The sequence below is a fragment of the Pseudophryne corroboree genome, chromosome 4 (genome assembly GCF_028390025.1).
Source record: "Pseudophryne corroboree isolate aPseCor3 chromosome 4, aPseCor3.hap2, whole genome shotgun sequence".
Lineage (NCBI taxonomy): Eukaryota > Metazoa > Chordata > Amphibia > Anura > Myobatrachidae > Pseudophryne > Pseudophryne corroboree.
The window spans coordinates 582292485-582306533 of record NC_086447.1 but is presented as its reverse complement, the minus strand read 5'-3'; the positions used below and the strand labels follow the sequence as shown (position 1 = coordinate 582306533).

At 45.8% G+C, this 14049-nt stretch overlaps 1 protein-coding gene and 2 pseudogenes across 1 annotated transcript in view; all 3 read left to right on the top strand.

Annotated features, from left to right (window-relative positions):
* The window catches only part of PPIL4 (peptidylprolyl isomerase like 4), a 209578-nt gene that overhangs the window by 141421 nt on the left and 54108 nt on the right, over positions 1-14049 (top strand). The window lies entirely within an intron of this gene.
* LOC134912380 (5S ribosomal RNA) lies at positions 5399-5516 on the top strand (annotated as a pseudogene).
* On the top strand, positions 5659-5776 carry LOC134912416 (5S ribosomal RNA; annotated as a pseudogene).

Here is a 14049-nt window from a genome sequence, read left to right as displayed (position 1 = left end):
GTTAAAAAAAGAGAGGGGGGCACTAATTAGGCGCAGTATTAACTATACAGCAGCTATAAGGGGAAAAACACTTATATAAGGTTATCCCTGTATATATATATAGCGCTCTGGTGTGTGCTGGCAAACTCTCCCTCTGTCTCCCCAAAGGGCTAGTGGGGTCCTGTCCTCTATCAGAGCATTCCCTGTGTGTGTGCTGTATGTCGGTACTTTTGTGTCGACATGTATGAGGAGAAAAATGATGTGGAGACGGAGCAGATTGCCTGTAATAGTGATGTCACCCCCTAGGGGGTCGACACCTGAGTGGATGAACTGTTGGAAATTACGTGACAGTGTCAGTTCTGTATAAAAGACAGTGGTTGACATGAGACAGCCGGCTACTCAGCTTGTGCCTGTCCAGACGTCTCATAGGCCGTCAGGGGCTCTAAAGCGCCCGTTACCTCAGATGGCAGATATAGACGCCGACACAGATACTGACTCCAGTGTCGATGGTGAAGAGACAAATGTGACTTCCAGTAGGGCCACACGTTACATGATTGAGGCAATGAAAAATGTTTTACACATTTCTGATAATACGAGTACCACCAAAAAGGGGTATTATGTTCGGTGAGGAAAAACTACCTGTAGTTTTCCTGAATCTGAGAAATTAAATGAGGTGTGTGATGATGCGTGGGTTTCCCCCGATAACAACTGATAATTTCTATAATGTTATTGGCATTATATCCTTTCCCGCCAGAGGTTAGGGTGCGTTGGGAAACACCCCCTAGGGTGGATAAAGCGCTCACACGCTTGTAAGGGCTCTACCCTCTCCTGAGATGGCCGCCCTTAAGGATCCTGCTGATAGAAAGCAGGAGGGTATCCTAAAATGTATTTACACACATACTGGTGTTATACTGCGACCAGCAATCGCCTCAGCCTGGATGTGCAGTGCTGGGTTGGCGTGGTCGGATTCCCTGACTGAAAATATTGATACCCTAGATAGGGACAGTATATTTTTGCCTATAGAGCATTTAAAAGATGCATTTCTATACATGCGTGATGCACAGCGGAATATTTGCCGACTGGCATCAAGTCTAAGTGCGTTGTCCATTTCTACCAGTAGAGGGTTATGGACACGTCAGTGGTCAGGTGATGCGTATTCCAAACGGCATTTGGAAGTATTGCCTTATTAAGGGGAGGAGTTATTTGGGGTCGCTCTTTCAGACCTGGTGGCCACGGCAACAGCTGGGTAATCCACGTTTGTACCCCAGGTCGCCTCTCAACATGAGAAGACGCCGTATTATCAGGCGCAGTCTTTTCATGGACAAGCGGGCAAAAGGTTCCTCATTTCTGCCCCGTGACAGAGGGAGAGGAAAAAGGCTGCAGAAATCAGCCAGTTCCCAGGAACAGAAACCCTCTCCCGCCTCTGCCAAGCCCTCAGTATACGCTGGGGCTTTACAAGCAGAATCAGGCACGGTGGGGGGCCCGTCTCAATGAATTTCAGCGCGCAGTGGGCTCACTCGCAAGTAGACCCCTGGATCCTTCAGGTGATATCTCAGGGGTACAAATTAGAATTCGAGACGTCTCCCCCTCGCCGTTTCCTAAAGTCGGCTTTACCGATGTCTCCTTCTGACAGGGAGACAGTTTTGGAAGCCATTCACAAGCTGTATTCCCAGCGGGTGATAATCAAGATACCCCTCCTGCAACAGGGAACGGGGTATTATTCCACACTGTTGTGGTACCGAAGCCGGACGGCTCGGTGAGACCGATTCTAAATCTAAAATCTTTGAACACTTACATACAGAGGTTCAAATTCAAGATTGAGTCACTCAGAGCAGTGATTGCGAACCTGGAAGAAGGGGACTACATGATGTCTCGGGACATCAGGGATGCTTACCTTCATGTCAAAATTTACCCTTCTCACCAAGGGTACCTCAGGTTTATGGTACAGAACTGTCACTATCAGTTCAGACGCTGCCGTATGGATGGTCCACGGCACCCCGGGTCTTTACCAAGGTAATGGCCGAAATAATGATATTCCTTCGAAGGAAGGGAATTTTAGTTATCCCTTACTTGGACAATTCCCTGATAAGGGTAAGATCCAGGGAACAGTTGGAGGTCGGTGTAGCACTATCTCAGGTAGTGTTGCGGCAGCACGATTGGATTCTCAATATTCCAAAATCGCAGCTGGTTCCGACGACTTATCTTCTGTTCCTAGGGATGATCCTGGACACAGTCCAGAAAAAGGTGTTTCTCCCGGAGGAGAAAGCCAGGGAGTTATCCGAGCTAGTCAGGAACCTCCTAAAACCGAGCCAAGTCTCAGTGCATCAATGCACAAGGGTTCTGGGTAAAATGGTGGCTTCCTACGAAGCAATCCCATTCGGCAGATTCCACGCAAGAACTTTCCAGTGGGACCTGCTGGACAAATGGTCCGGGTCGCATCTTCAGATGCATCAGCGGATAACCCTGTCACCAAGGACAAGGGTGTCCCTCCTGTGGTGGTTGCAGAGTACTCATCTTCTAGAGGGCCGCAGATTCGGCATTCAGGACTGGGTCCTGGTGACCACGGATGCCAGCCTGCGAGGCTGGGGAGCAGTCACACAGGGAAGGAATATCCAGTGCTTATGGTCAAGCCTGGAGACATCACTTCACAAAAATATCCTGAAGCTAAGGGACATTTACAATGCTCTAAGCTTAGCAAGACCTCTGCTTCAAGGTCAGCCGGTGTTGATCCAGTCGGACAACATCACGGCAGTCACCCACGTAAACAGACAGGGTGGCACAAGAAGCAGGAGGGCAATGGCAGAAGCTGCAAGGATTCTTCGCTGGCCGGAAAATCATGTGATAGCACTGTCAGCAGTATTCATTCCGGGAGTGGACAACTGGGAAGCAGACTTCCTCAGCACGACCTCCACCCGGGAGAGTGGGGACTTCACCCAGAAGTCTTCCACTTGTTTATAAACCGTTGGGAAAAACTCGACAGGTATTGCGCCAGGTCAAGGGACCCTCAGGCAATAGCTGTAGACGCTCTGGTAACACCGTGGGTGTAATAAAAAGGAGAGAAAAGACAAAAAACCCTTGTTTGGGAGCACTCCTTAGTAAAGATCAGATTATGAGTAGTGAAAGGAAATAAAATAAAACTTAACCTTTATTTATTTCTTGAAGATAAAAGTAAAATAATAATGAATATAATTATAACAAAAAAATGGTGTCTATAATAAAGGAGCTTGTTGACTAATAAAAAACACTTGTTGACCTTTTTAACATATGAGGTACAAGATGATTGAAAGAGGTGAAAATATCAAGCGACAGTGATATGTTATATATCTGTATATACGTTGAAAGTATATATAGTATGTTGTGTATGGATGCCGTGTGGTACCAAACGGTATTAAAGGCATCAAGAAAAATCATCACTGAGCATGCCCAAAATGTAGGTGTACCTGGTAGCGTGGTTGTAGTGTAAAACTGGAGATTGAAATACCAGAGAGGTAAGAAAAAATGGGAGAATAAGTCAGAGGTTATATTTAGTGTTTTTTGTGTTTGTGTTTGTTTTTGATGTTTGTTGTTTGTTTTTTGTTTTTGTTTTGTTTCTATTTCTGTTTGTGTTTTTGTGTTTTTGTTTTGTTCCCCCCCCCTTTCTTTTCATCATTCTCCCCTTTCTCCCCCCTTTCCCCCCCCCCCTTTTTTTCTTTCTTTTCCCTTCCTATGCGCTCCCACCTTTCGTCTCACAACACCATGTCCCACCCCTTCTGCACACACCTATCCCAATCCAAAACAAACACTTATCACATTCACACATCAAATAATTGGCACCTTCCAAGCACCACACTCTCATTAATTTTTCACTTCTTAATTTCATTCTTCATTTCCCCACTGATTTCATAATCTTCACATATACATTTACTCACATTTATTATTTGCCATTTATTTATTTATTTATATTTATTATTTCACATATTTTTACATTTTTAATTTTTATTTTAATTTTTTCATATTTTCATTTTTTCATTTTTTCATTTTTCATATCATTATTAAACTCTCCTTTTCCCTTTTCCAATTCTCTCCCTTCCGTCTCCCTCTTCAAACATAGCTACCACACTAACCTTTTTTCCCTACCCTTCTTTCCCTCAATGTCTATCCCTCTTTTCCCTCACCAAAGATGGCTCCTATAGTTAATTTTATCCTTCTGCCAATAGGCTCCTTTATCAGTCCATCTATTTTTCCAGCAATGTGATAGGTCTTCTTAGTACTTATAACCTGGACACATGAGAGCATGAGAGAGAAGCTCTCGTGACCAAGCCTGAAGAGGTGAAACGTACGTCGAGTACGTCCTTAGTGACGTCATCGCGGACGCCCAGTCCGGAAACGGGCGGCCGCGCTCATCACCGCAGCGGGACTCTGTGTGAGGAAACAACGACACGGGCCGCATACCTTGCGGCGGCGGTAAACAACACACTAGACCACCAGGGTTTTTTATATTTGTATTTCGTACTTACATCCATTACTCTGTGTGGCAAAAAGTGTTTACCCACATACCCAATATATTTAATATCGTCCCACAGCAATATTTGGTACTGATATTGTGCATTCTCCGGTAGCACAATTTGGCTACCCATATATCCTTTATGCTTAGTATCATTTCACATGAATAACAAGCACTTATATTGTACCTTTCTCCCGCTCATGCCCATATATGAGACTAGGTTACTTTACCTTGATTTCTGATACCAATTATTGTGGTGTACCTATGGTATATTTTGATTTCTTTTTTTACTTGACATTTATTCAAGATTAACCAGCATATCAATATGGCATATATGCATTACGTTTCATTCTGCCATTTTCTGTTCATTTTTTCGCCTATTTATTTTTGTATAATGTTACGTGAGCCAGCCATGAGCTCTTAACAATTACATGATTATCCATTTATTTTGATTTATATTTTGTGTTTCTTGTAAAGAACTTTTACTAATAGCATTATTTCTGCTATTTTCTGGGGAGCTGACCCAGAGCTCAAAAGTCAACAACCAATTTGACCCAGCCCCAATTTTCATACAGCATTCATCTGCAACATCTCATCTTTTCATCACATTCCATTACCACACATAATCACCACTCCACATCTGCAACATCTCATCTCTTCATCACATTTATTACCACACACAATCACCACTTCATACCCTTTTTTCTATCAGCAGACACACATCTCACACACACACTTAGCTTCACAATTTTTCCAACACACATTCATATTCCCCCCTTTTTTTCTTTTCCATCTCTCTTCAATTCCCCTCATCAACATTTCTCCACCACCAACATACACTCCTATCTGGAAAATACCATTTCAGAACAATTTTTTCATCATATGTGAAGTACAGCCAGCAGAGTGTGGTTTTTCTATTACCTTTTTTCACATTTGGCCCACGGCCATACTACCCTGAATACGCCCGATCCTGTCCAATCTCGGAAGCTAAGCAGGCATGGCCTGGGCAGTATCAGGAAGGGGAACCTCCTGAGAATACCAGGTGCAGTGGGCCCCTCTTTCAAGAATAATATCCTTTCACCACACTTTTGCCTCTGGAAAAACGTATTGAATCTATTTTTCTCTGATTTATGTATGGTACAGATAGTAGCAGTGATCTTCTTTTGTCATTTCAATTAATTTCATCCTAACAATCGGCCCATGGCCATACTACCCTGAATACGCCCGATCTTGTCCGATCTCGGAAGCTAAGCAGGCATGGCCTGGTCAGTATCCGGAAGGGAAACCTCCTGAGAATACCAGGTGCAGTGGGCCCTTTTTCACTAAATATAACCTCTGACTTATTCTCCCATTTTTTCTTACCTCTCTGGTATTTCAATCTCCAGTTTTACACTACAACCACGCTACCAGGTACACCTACATTTTGGGCATGCTCAGTGATGATTTTTCTTGATGCCTTTAATACCGTTTGGTACCACACGGCATCCATACACAACATACTATATATACTTTCAACGTATATACAGATATATAACATATCACTGTCGCTTGATATTTTCACCTCTTTCAATCATCTTGTACCTCATATGTTAAAAAGGTCAACAAGTGTTTTTTATTAGTCAACAAGCTCCTTTATTATAGACACCATTTTTTTGTTATAATTATATTCATTATTATTTTACTTTTATCTTCAAGAAATAAATAAAGGTTAAGTTTTATTTTATTTCCTTTCACTACTCATAATCTGATCTTTACTAAGGAGTGCTCCCAAACAAGGGTTTTTTGTCTTTTCTCTCCTTTTTATTGTAGTCTAACCTACAAAATTCCTGGGAGCACCGCCAATCATTAGCAGTTTAAGAATCATTCATTAACTGCATATATATTGTTTTTTTTCATTTTTTCATTATATTTCAACACTATTGTCAGACTAGTGCGGTTCCACAATATATATTTTCCAACACCGTGGGTGTACCAGTCAGTGTATGTGTTCCCTCCTCTGCCTCTCATACCCAAGGTACTGAGATTGATAAGATGGAGAGGAGTAAGCACTATATTCGTGGCTCCGGATTGGCCAAGAAGGACTTGGTAACCGGAACTTCAAGAGATGCTCTCGGAGGATCCGTGGCCTCTACCTCTAAGAAGGGACCTGCTCCAGCAAGGACCCTGTCTGTTCCAAGACTTACCGCGGCTGCGTTTGACGGCATGGCGGTTGAACGCCGGATCCTGAAGGAAAAACGGCATTCCGGATGAAGTCATCCCTATCCTGATCAAAGCCAGGAAGGATGTAACCGAAAAACATTATCACCGCATTTGGCGAAAATATGTTGCGTGGTGCGAGGCCAGTAGGCCCGACGGAGGAAATTCAACTGGGTCGATTCCTACATTTCCTGCAAACAGGAGTGTCTATGGGCCTGAAATTGGGGTCCATTAAGGTTCAAATTTCGGCCCTGTCAATTTTCTTCCAAAAAGAACTAGCTTCAGTCCCTGAAGTTCAGACGTTTGTAAAAGGGGTACTGCATATACAGCCTCCTTTTGTGCCTCCAGTGGCACTTTGGGATCTCACTGTAGTTTTGGGTTCCAAAAGTCACATTGGTTTGAACCACTTAAATCTGTGGAGTTAAAATATCTCACATGGAAAGTGGTCATGCTGTTGGCCCTGGCCTGGGCCAGGCGCGTGTCAGTATTGGCGGCTTTATCCTGAAAAAGCCCTTATCTGATTTTCCATTCGGACAGGGCGGAATTGAGGACTCGTCCTCATTTTCTCCCTAAGGTGTTTTCAGCGTTTCACCTGAACCAACCTATTTGTGGTGCCTGCGGCTACTAGGGACTTGGAGGACTCCAAGTTGCTAGACGTTGTCAGGGCCCTGAAAATATATGTTTCCAGGACGGCTGGAGTCAGGAAATCTGACTCGCTGTTTATCCTGTATGCACCCAACAAGCTGGGTGCTCCTGCTTCTAAGCAGACTATTGCTCGTTGGATTTGTAGTACAATTCAGCTTGCACATTCTGTGGCAGGCCTGCCACAGCCAAAAATCTGTAAATGCCCACTCCACAAGGAAGGTGGGCTCATCTTGGGCGGCTGCCCGAGGGGTCTCGGCTTTACAACTTTGCCGAGCAGCTACTTGGTCAGGAGCAAATACGTTTGTAAAATTCTACAAAATTGATATCCTGGCTGAGGAGGACCTGGAGTTCTCTCATTTGGTGCTGCAGAGTCATCCGCACTCTCCCGCCCGTTTGGGAGCTTTGGTATAATCCCCATGGTCCTTACGGAGTCCCCAGCATCCACTTAGGACGTTAGAGAAAATAAGAATTTACTTACCGATAATTCTATTTCTCATAGTCCGTAGTGGATGCTGGGCGCCCATCCCAAGTGCGGATTGTCTGCAATACTGGTACATAGTTATTGTTACCATAAAATCGGGTTATTGCTGTAGTGAGCCATCTTTTCTAGAGGCTCCTCTGTTATCATGCTGTTAACTGGGTTCAGATCACAAGTTGTACGGTGTGATTGGTGTGGCTGGTATGAGTCTTACCCGGGATTCAAAATCCTTCCTTATTGTGTACGCTCGTCCGAGCACAGTATCCTAACTGAGGCTTGGAGGAGGGTCATAGGGGGAGGAGCCAGTGCACACCAGATAGTCCTAAAGCTTTCTTTAGATGTGCCCAGTCTCCTGCGGAGCCGCTATTCCCCATGGTCCTTACGGAGTCCCCAGCATCCACTACGGACTATGAGAAATAGAATTATCGGTAAGTAAATTCTTATTTTCTGCTAGGCGGCTCTTGTGGACCCGACAGTGGACGGGAGACGCCGACTCAAAGCGGCATATGGAGTAATTGCCTTACATGGGGGAGGAGTTGTTTGGAGAAGGCCTCTCGGACCTAATCTCTACTGCTACGGCCGGTAAATCGATTTTTTTTACCTTATGTTCCCCCGCAGCATTCTAAGAAGGTACCACATTATCAAATGCAGTCCTTTCGTTCCAATAAAAACAAGAAGGTACGAGGATCGTCCTTCGTTGCCAGAGGTAAAGGCAAGGGAAAAAAGCTGCACTCAGCTAGTTCCCAGGAGCAGAAGTCCTCCCCTACTTCCGCAAAGTCCACAGCATGACGCTGGGGCTTTCCGGGGGGGGGGGGGGTCAGATCAAGTGGGGGCACGTCCTGCGTCTATTCAGCCACGTCTGGGTACAATCACAGGTGGATCCCTGGGCAATAGAGATGGTTTCCCAGGGATACAGACTGGAATTCGAAGACATGCCCCCTCGCCGGGTTTTCAAATCGGCTCTGCCGGCTTACCCGTCAGAGAGGGAGCTAGTGTTAGCGGCAATTCACAAATTGTACATTCAACAGGTGATAATCAAGGTTCCTCATCTCCAGCAAGGAGAGGGTTATTATTCATCCCTGTTTGTGGTACCGAAACCGGACGGTTCGGTCAGACCCATTCTAAATCTAAAATCCCTGAACCTGTACTTGAAGAGGTTCAAGTTCAAAATGGAATCGCTCAGAATTGTCATCGCCAGCCTGGAGGGAGGGGATTGGATGGTGTCCCTGGACATAAAGGATGCGTACCTTCATGTTCCGATTTTCCCCCCTCACCAGGCGTTTCTGAGATTTGCAGTACAGGATTGTCACTACCAATTTCAGACGTTGCCGTTTGGTCTGTCCACGGCCCCGAGAATTTTCACCAAGGTAATGGCGGAAATGATGGTACTCCTGCGCAAGCAGGGAGTCACAATTATCCCGTACTTTGACGATCTCCTTATAAAGGCGAGATCTCGGGAGAAGTTGCTGGACAGCGTGTCTCTGTCCGTGAAGACGTTGCAGATGCACGGCTGTATTCTCAATTTACCGAAATCCGAGCTAGTACCTGCAACGCGTTTGACCTTTTTGGGCCTGATTCTAGACACAGACAAAAAAAGAGTTTTTCCTCCGGTGGAGAAGGCTCAGGAGCTCATAGCCCTGGTCGGGAACCTTTTAAAGCCAAAAAAGGTTTCGGTGCATCATTTCACAAAGGTTCTGGGGAAGATGGTGGCTTCATACGAGGCCATCCCCTTCGGCAGGTTCCATGCGAGGACTTTCCAATGGGACCTATTGGACAAATGGGCCGAGTCCCATCTACAGATGCAGAAACGGATCACCCTGTCTCCCAGGGCACAGTGCTCACCTCCTAGGGGGTCGCAGGTTCGGCATTCAGGATTGGATCCTGGTGACCACGGAGGCGAGCCTCCGAGGTTGGGGGGCTGTCGCACTGGGAAGAAATTTCCAAGGTCTCTGGTCAAGCCTAGAGACTTGTCTCCACATCAATGTCCTGGAGTTAAGGGCCATTTACAACGCCCTACGCCAGGCGGAGGAGTGGCTTCAGAACAAACCGGTTCTGATTCAGTCGGACAATATCACGGCAGTGGCTCAGGTAAACCGCCAAGGCGGCACAAGGAGCAGAGTGGCCATGGCAGAGGCGACCAGGATTCTGCGCTGGGCGGAAGGCCATGTAAGCGCACTATCAGCAGTGTTCATCCCGGGGGTGGACATCTGGGAGGCGGACTTCCTCAGCAGGCACGACCTGCATCCGGGAGAGTGGGGACTTTATCAAGAATACAACAATAATTAGACACCAGACTGTGTCCTGGGCGCTTATAAGATAAGTGATATAAGAAAAAAGATATAAAATATATACAATACGTTCCTCTTAAAGATGGATGACCTCAGAATTAATTCACTCCTTATGTGAATATTATGATCTCGTCCAATAGAATTGAGTCGAGGTTATCCGTACATGTGAAACAAAAAAATAACACGCAATGTGTGATATTGCTAATAGTCCAGAAATGAGACAGTTATAAAACAGATGAAATGAACGGTGATCCACAATTGTCTCGCGTACCCCACTCACACTGAGCAATGTATAGATGTCCCAAAAAAAATCCCAAATGCAAATGGTGCTTTATAAAAACAATTACTTCTTTAATCCATTCCAACAGCACAAAAAATTGAAGTTAAAAATTTTATATATAATACATAAAAAATATGAAAAAATAATTTCCTGTTTAAAAAAATATTTTCGTTGGCCTTTTAAAAAATAAATAAAGAAATTGAAGAATAGGAATCTTGCTACTCACAGTCCAGATAATGTCGACGCGTGTTATTTTTTTGTTTCACATGTACGGATAACCTCGACTCAATTCTATTGGACGAGATCATAATATTCACATAAGGAGTGAATTAATTCTGAGGTCATCCATCTTTAAGAGGAACGTATTGTATATATTTTATATCTTTTTTCTTATATCACTTATCTTATAAGCGCCCAGGACACAGTCTGGTGTCTAATTATTGTTGTATATCTGTGTTCTATAAATGTGGTGACATTTATTTTGACACCAGAAGTGTACAGGCGGCTTTGCGCCAAGGAAATTTGTTTCACTGTTCTTATACTTTGACTTTATCAAGAAGTCTTCACACAGATCGTGGATCGGTGGGGACTGCCTCAAATAGACATGATGGCGTCCCGTCTCAACAAAAAGCTAAAGAGGTATTGCGCCAGGTTAAGAGACCCTCAGGTGGTAGCGGTAGACGCTCTGGTGACACCATGGGTGTTCAGATCGGTCTATGTGTTTCCTCCTCTGCCTCTCATACCCAAGGTGTTGAGATTAATAAGACTAAGAAGGGTCAGAACAATTCTCATTGTTCCAGATTGGCCAAGGAGGACTTGGTATCCGGATCTGCAAGAGTTGCTCACAGAAGATTCGTGGCCTCTTCCTCTAAGGCAGGACCTGCTGCAGCAGGGGCCCTGTCTGTTCCAAGACTTACCGCGGCTGCGTTTGACGGCTTGGCGGTTGAACGCCGGATCCTAGCTGAAAAAGGGATTCCAGAGGAGGTCATTCCTACCCTGATCAAGGCTAGGAAGGATGTGACATCGAAACATTATCACCGTATATGGCGGAAATATGTTTCTTGGTGTGAGGCCAGAGCTGCTCCTACGGAGGAGTTCCATTTGGGCCGTCTGCTTCACTTCCTTCAAACGGGAGTGAATTTGGGCCTAAAATTAGAGTCCATAAAGGTCCAAATTTCGGCCTTATCCATTTTCTTTCAAAAAGAATTGGCTTCTCTTCCTGTAGTACAGACTTTTGTGAAGGGAGTGCTGCATATTCAGCCTCCCTTTGTACCTCCGGTGGCGCCTTGGGATCTTAACGTGGTATTACGTTTCCTCATGTCACCTTGGTTTGAACCACTCAAAACAGTGGAGTTGAAATACCTCACTTGGAAAGTGGTCATGTTGTTGGCCTTAGCTTCTGCAAGGCGTGTTTCGGAATTAGCAGCTTTATCATATAAAAGCCCATACCTGATTTTTCACGTGGATAGGGCAGAGTTGAGGACTCGTCCTCAATTTCTGCCCAAGGTGGTCTCATCTTTTCATATGAACCAACCTATTGCCGTGCCTGTGGCTACACGGGACTTGGAGAACTCCGAGTCCCTGGATGTGGTCAGGGCTTTGAAGATTTACGTGACCAGAACAGCTAGGATCAGGAAGACTGAAGCTCTGTTTGTTCTGTATGCGGCCAACAAGGTAGGCGCTCCTGCTTCAAAGCAGACAATTGCTCGCTGGATCTGTAACACGATTCAGCAGGCGCATTCTACGGCAGGATTGCCATTGCCTAAATCGGTTAAGGCCCATTCCACTAGGAAGGTGGGCTCTTCTTGGGCGGCTGCCCGAGGGGTCTCGGCACTACAACTGTGCCGAGCTGCTACTTGGTCGGGGTCAAACACCTTTGCAAAGTTCTATAAGTTTGATACCCTGGCTGAGGAGGACCTCCTGTTTGCTCAATTGGTGCTGCAGAGTCATCCGCACTCTCCCGCCCGTTTGGGAGATTTGGTATAATCCCCATGGTCCTTACGGAGTCCCCAGCATCCTCTAGGACGTTAGAGAAAATAGGATTTTACTTACCGGTAAATCTATTTCTCGTAGTCCGTAGAGGATGCTTGGCGCCCGTCCCAAGTGCGGACTTCTTCTGCAAGACTTGTATATAGTTATTGCTTACATAAGGGTTATGTTATAGTTGGTCGGTCTTGAACCGAGGCTATGTTACTTGTTCATACTGTTAACTGGGTAGTTTATCACAAGTTATACGGTGTGATTGGTGTGGCTGGTATGAATCTCGCCCTTAGGTTACATAAATCCTTTCCTCGTACTGTTCATATCCTCTGGGCACAGTTTCTCTAACTGAGGTCTGGAGGAGGGACATAGAGGGAGGAGCCAGTGCACACCCAGAATCCAAAGCTTTCTTAAAGTGCCCTATCTCCTGCGTAGCCCGTCTATTCCCCATGGTCCTTACGGAGTCCCCAGCATCCTCTACGGACTACGAGAAATAGATTTACCGGTAAGTAAAATCCTACTATAACTGCTTTTCTCTGACGTCCTAGTGGATGCTGGGAACTCCGTAAGGACCAGAGGGAATAGCGGCTTCGCAGGAGACTGGGCACAAAAGTAAAAGCTTTAGGACTACCTGGTGTGCACTGGCTCCTCCCCCTATGACCCTCCTCCAAGCCTCAGTTAGATTTTTGTGCCCGAACGAGAAGGGTGCATACTAGGTGGCTCTCCTGAGCTGCTTAGAGTAAAAGTTTAAATTAGGTTTTTTATTTTCAGTGAGTCCTGCTGGCAACAGGCTCACTGCACCGAGGGACTAAGGGGAGAAGAAGCGAACTCACCTGCGTGCAGAGTGGATTGGGCTTCTTAGGCTACTGGACATTAGCTCCAGAGGGACGATCACAGGCCCAGCCATGGATGGGTCCCAGAGCCGCGCCGCCGGCCCCCTTACAGAGCCAGAAGACAGAAGAGGTCCGGAAAATCGGCGGCAGAAGACGTCCTGTCTTCAATAAGGTAGCGCACAGCACCGCAGCTGTGCGCCATTGCTCTCAGCACACTTCACACTCCGGTCACTGAGGGTGCAGGGCGCTGGGGGGGGGCGCCCTGAGACGCAATAAAAACACCTTAGATGGCTAAAAATACATCACATATAGCTCCTGGGCTATATGGATGCATTTAACCCCTGCCAGTTTTTCCTTAAAAAAGCGGGAGAAAGGCCGCCGAGAAGGGGGCGGAGCCTATCTCCTCAGCACACAAGCGCCATTTTCCCTCACAGCTCCGTTGGAGGGAAGCTCCCTGGCTCTCCCCTGCAGTCCTGCACTACAGAAACAGGGTAAAACAAGAGAGGGGGGGCACTAATTTGGCAGATTAATAAATACAGCAGCTATATAAGGGAAAAACACTTATATAAGGTTATCCCTGTATATATATAGCGCTCTGGTGTGTGCTGGCAAACTCTCCCTCTGTCTCCCCAAAGGGCTAGTGGGGTCCTGTCCTCTATCAGAGCATTCCCTGTGTGTGTGCTGTGTCGGTACGTTGTGTCGACATGTATGAGGAGGAAAATGGTATGGAGGCGGAGCAATTGCCTGTAATAGTGATGTCACCCCCTAGGGAGTCGACACCTGACTGGATGGTCTTATGGAAGGAATTACGTGATAGCGTCAGCACTTTACAAAAGACTGTTGACGACATGAGACAGCCGGAAAAACAGTTAATACCTGTCCAGGCG